Here is a 6000-nt window from a genome sequence, read left to right as displayed (position 1 = left end):
CAAAGATAAGGAATGCTTTTAGTATGTGTTAGAGAGAAGAAAAAAAAAAGAGGAAATCCCGTTATATGTGTAATGGAAATCCACCACTCTGCCCCCTATTCGGTATTAATATGGTGATTTCCAAAGGGGGGAGAAGAGAGGAGAGTCAGCTATTTTTAAATATTTTTAATCCATAAAGGTATCTCTCATTAATCTGGATTTTGAGTTTTTCTTTCCGGAAGGTCCAAGAACCTGGTTGTATGGCGATCACACAGCATGAGATAGTAGAAAGCAGAACCACTCCTCCCTCATAACTCTACAGGGGAGGTGGAGTTGACGGCACTCATTGAGGCGTTTAGGGGGCTTTAAGGTAAGCAAGACACCACATATACAAGTCATTGTTTTCAGGTGAACCCACAACTGCAGCCCCATATGGGGAGAAAAGGTCTTTTCTTACATCAACAGGCCCTGGAAGAGGTTGCCATAGTGGAAGTGAGGGTACATATGAGAAGGAACCCGTGGAGCACGAAGCAAACAAAGTGGCTGGGAATCAGCCAGAAGACCAAGGTACTGGGAGACCCCTGAGGCGCCTCCACTGGTCATGGTGAGCATTAAAGATAACCAGTTAGACTTAAGTATCTTACAGGCTCTGACTCGGTCACCAACCGGGGAAGAGACTGAAGTCTGGTCGGAAGCTGGAGCTCAGAACCGTGGATGGTGGGACAGTGGGTATGTTTGCCAAAATCCTTGCACCATGTGATGGCTCATGACTCAACGCACGTGAGTGAAGACAAAAACTATGTGCTCTGAAGAAAGATGCTGGGTCCACCTGTTTAGCTTTACATTAACATAGATTAGATGCGCACAACACAGATAGACTAGAAAGATGCCATAGACATACACGTGCGCCTGGGCCCTCCTATCCGTTTCAATGACTGCAGATTGACTTCATACAGGCTGCCCAAGGTAAGATGTATGAAGTATGTGCTCGTGTGTGTTGATCTCTTTTCAGGGGACTGGAGGCCTTCCTGATGTCAGAAGCTACCACAACTGAGGTACTCTCTTGTCCACATAGATGTTGTAACTATTTGACAACCCCTGCAGCAGGTCCGGAGTCCAAATGGGACTCCCATTTGTGTACAAATAAGTTTTTGATTCTATTTTAGTTAATCCAGACATTGGTTGCTGACCAAAAGACACGAAGACCACTGGAGCCACTGGTTGATGGTCCCCGCTAAGCCACATCCGTAGAGTTAAACGGAAGACCGGTCTACACAAGCTACTATGAGGTCCTGGAGTGGAAGAATATGGGTCCTGTCCCTGATGATGTTGGCAGCTCTACTGCAAGAAGGACAACTGGACGAGACACTTCAGAATAGCACATCAGTAACCTTGTGGTTTGACACCAAGGCAGCAACAGCTACATTTAGGGTGGACTTGTGTCGGATAGTGAAGTGTCAATGGAATCTTAAATTTGGGAAGAAGAGTAGCAACCCCAATTATAAATACCTAACAGGAGTTGAAGGGGCGGTGGTATATATCTGTGTAACTAGACCTGGAAATGAGAACTGTAATTCTTGGTCAGATGCAGCTTGGAACACGGGAACGTCATGGGGGTATAAGCCAGAGGAAGCCATGACTCGTGTTAGTTCATCAGGAAAGCCTCTCCTCAAGAGGATGAATATTGCTGTATCCATTCCAAAATGGGGTTGTGATCCAGAGGTTTTGGACTGGAGATTCTCTTGCAATCCTCTCCTTATAACACTGGATGAACCCTCTCTTGGAGATGAAGGTCTCTATGTATTGGGACTGTATACCCCAGGTAGACAGGTTCAGCAGGGAACATTTTGGTTAAAAGCTGTTCCTGCACAGGACAAGGAACAAGAGGAGGACAAACCCCAAAGGTCAGGAGAAATGTTGGATGTTGATGGAATTGGAGAATTAGGCTATGAGGAGAAGTTAGCCGTAGAAACAGGCTACACAGAGAGGAATGAATGGTTGCTATGGATGAAGTATACTACAGAGCAAAATAACAAAACTGATTGTATTGCATGTGCAACCGCTAGGCCCCATTTAGGGACTATTCCCCTCAGATATTCAGAACAGGATCAAGTAGACTTACAGTGTATTCTAGCTTTGTATAATGCCACATATGACCCTAGTGATAATGTTCTGTGTCAATCTCTATCAGTCCGGTATCCAATAGCAAAAATTGATCAGGTACCACCTAGAGTTTATGCATATCCAGGTGACTACACTTGCTTCCTGAGAACAGGACCAGGAAGATGGGTAGGAAATCTAACTTCAGAGTTTTGTCACAACACCATCCCAATAAATACAGATACAGGAGGTTTTAAAGCCAGTTGGTTTCAAAACCAAACTATAGCAAGGAGTGACATATGGTGGTTATGTGGAGATATGAAATTGAGGCCTAGGTTGCCACCAAGTTGGGTTGGCAGCTGTGCTCTAGTTCAAGTGCTCATGCCATTTAAAATAATTTCATCAGAAGAGATTAAAGGAGGTGGAATGAATGTTGAAACCCTACACAGAAATAGAAGGTCAGTACCTGCTGGGTCCTTTGATCCTAGAGTTTATATAGACAATATAGGGGTACCCAGAGGGGTACCGGATGAGTACAAGGCCAGGAACCAGATAGCAGCAGGTTTTGAATCAATTTTCTTTTGGTGGGTGACAATTAATAAAAATGTGGATTGGATAAATTATATTTATTATAATCAGCAAAGGTTTATAAATTACACAAGGGATGCAGTAAAAGGGATAGCTGAACAATTAGGCCCAACTTCTTTAATGACACATCAGAATAGGATGGCTTTGGATATGTTGCTAGCGGAAAAAGGGGGCGTGTGCAAGATGTTTGGAACGTTTTGCTGTACCTTCATCCCCAATAATACAAGTCCAGATGGGAGTATCACCAAGGCGTTGGAGGGTCTTACATCCCTGTCCGAAGAATTGGCAGAAAATTCGGGTATCAACAATCCCTTCATGGACTGGTTGGAATCCTGGTTCGGTAGATGGAGTCATCTTGTGTCCAGCCTCCTCATCTCTCTGGCAGTAGTAGCAGCAGTACTTGTGACCTGTGGATGCTGCTGCATACCATGTATCAGAGGACTACTTCAAAGATTGATTGATGCGTCTATTACTAAAACTATGTATATTACAATGAAACCTTACAATAATGATTATGAGCAAATGGTTTGAGGTTGAGAATTAGATATGATCTCCCTTTCCCTATGGGGAATTCGGCAGAAGAAGGGTTAGGAAGTCCGACACTGGCATTAGGCCTTTGAATGTACCTATATGTGAATGGTAGAGTCATATCTGTTCTCAAAAGGGGGGACTGACAGGGAATTCTGTATGTCCTTTTAATATCAATGTATTTCTGGGGTCTTACATGCATACTCTGTATATGAAAATGCTGTCTCATGATAATGATTACCTATAACCTTATTCTTCATAAGAAATTGTACGTGATGGATAAACTGTTTACTGCACCCAGTTGGACATTGAAACTACACGTCCACATGCTAGGTAGATACTGGGGCCATGAATACTTAGTAAGACAGGTTAATGAGGCTAATGGAGCTATAACTGTCATGAGGCTAGATTAATGAGAATAATATTGGGGTCTTGTGTAATTTACCCAAGACCTATTAAAGCTTTCAGCACGTCTACACAAATACTAATAATTAACAGCCGAGTACAATCTGATTGGTTAACGAATATGAATATGATTGGTTGGAACCATTTATGCTTACTGTTGAATGATCAATTGTCCAATGAAATGTGATGATGTAATGTTACCGCCTACTCAAATGAGCATATAAGCTACCTAATTAAATCAGGAAAGGGGGAACATCCTGCAGATACATACCCTGTCTCTGTGTGTGTTTGTTCTCCGCTACTCGAGTAGGCTTCAGATCAAAATCTGGCAACCTTCCAGCATATCGATCTCCCATTGAGAGATAAAGATCAAATCACAAACTCATCAGGTCAGAAACATATAAACAAGCTATAGCAACAAACAGGCACACGGGGGTCAGTACACTCGGCCAAAGGCAAAAGTATAACTGGCAGGGATTGAAGCTACCCAGAGGTTTATGAAGCTCTCCCAGAACCAGAAAGAGGTCAAAATCATTAACCCCAAGTGTGCAGGTCAAAACCTGCACAGAGCTCCAGACATTAACCCCCGGTGTGCAGCTCAAAAACCTGCACTGGAATCATGACACCCCCGGTGTGCAGCTCAAAAACCTGCACTGGGATCATAACAGATTCATTTTAGATGTCACAGGATCTTTTTGGGACAACACCGCTCCTGCACCAATCTCAGAAGCGTCCACCTCCACCTGAAACGGGAGTGAGACATCAGGTTGCTGCAAAACTCCTGAAAGGAAGAAACAGCCTCCGGAGACCAATTCAGCACATCAGCACCCTTCCTAGTCAAATCCGTCAATGGCTTGGCAATACCAGAAAAATTAGCTATAGATTTCCAATAAAAATTAGCAAAACCCAAAAACTTATGGAGGGCCTTCAAAGAAGTGGGCTGAACCCAATCATAAATGGCCTGTACCTTGGCCGGGTCCATTTCAATAGTTGACGGAGACAAAATAAATCCCAAAAATGAAATCCTCTGTACCCAAAAAGGCATTTCGATCCCTTGACATACAGGGAATTCTCCCTCAAAATCCGGAACACAGTCCGAACATGTTCCACATGAGAGTCCCAATTCTTGGAGAAGATCAAAATATCATCCAGATAGATAATCAAAAATGTATCCACAAAGTCTCGGAATATATCGTTCATGAAGCACTGGAAGACAGAAGGGGCATTAGTGAGCCCAAAAGGCATCACCAGGTACTCAAAATGTCCCTCCGGAGTATTAAACGCCCTCTTCCATTCATCCCCATGCTTAATGCGAATAAGATTATACGCCCCCCTGAGGTCAAGCTTGGTAAACCAGCAAGCACCTTTAACTCTGGAGAATAGATCAGAAATCAGGGGTAACGGATACTGATATTTAACAGTAATTTTGTTGAGGGCACGATAGTCAATACAAGGCCTTAATGAACCATCCTTTTTAGCCACGAAAAAAAAAACAGCACCTAAGGGTGAAGAGGATGGTCTAATATGACCCTTCTCCAATGCCTCCTTAATATAGGATCACATAGCCTCGTGCTCGGGTACAGATAAATTGAAAAGCCGACCCTTGGGGAATTTACACCCCGGGTTCAGCTCAATTGCACAGTCATAACTCCTATGAGGAGGCAAAGACGCAGACTCATTCTCACTAAATACATCATAAAAGTCAGCCAAATAGTCAGGAACATCATGCGACTGGGGAGAGGTGGAGAAAACAGGAGCATCACTAAGGGCACACCGACAACCCCAACTCACCACCGACAAAGATTTCCAATCCAGAACTGGATTACGGATTTGCAACCAGGGAAACCCCAGAACAATGGTATCATGCAAATTATGCAACACCAAAAATCTGCAATTTTCTTGATGGTCTGGGGCGACCCGCATTACCACCTGGGTCCAAAACTGAGGTTTATTCTTCGCCAAAGGAGTAGCATCAATACCCCTCAAAGGGATAGGCGTCCGCAGGGGTGTCATAGGAAATCCACAACGTTTAGCAAAATCCAAGTCCATTAGGTTCAGGGCTGCTCCCAAATCCACAAAAGCCTTGGCGGAAAATGTGGACAGGGAGCAGATCAGAGTAATTGCCAGAAGAAACTTAGGTTGAACACCACCCACAGAAAACGTGTGTGCACAACGTTTCTCTCGTTTAGGGCAGACAGAAATACAGTCATGGCCAAAAGTTTTGAGAATGACACAAATATTAATTTTGACAAAGTCTACTGCTTCATTTTTTATAATGGCAATTTGCATATACTCCAGAATGTTATAAAGAGTGATCAGCTTGACAGCAATTACTTGCAAAGTCAATATTTGCCTAGAAAATGAACTTTATCCCCCAAAACACATTTCAACATCATTGCA

Source organism: Dendrobates tinctorius, unplaced genomic scaffold (genome assembly GCF_039654945.1).
Source record: "Dendrobates tinctorius isolate UK_male_01 unplaced genomic scaffold, ASM3965494v1 ptg000083l, whole genome shotgun sequence".
Taxonomy (NCBI): domain Eukaryota; kingdom Metazoa; phylum Chordata; class Amphibia; order Anura; family Dendrobatidae; genus Dendrobates; species Dendrobates tinctorius.
This window is presented reverse-complemented; position numbering follows the sequence as displayed.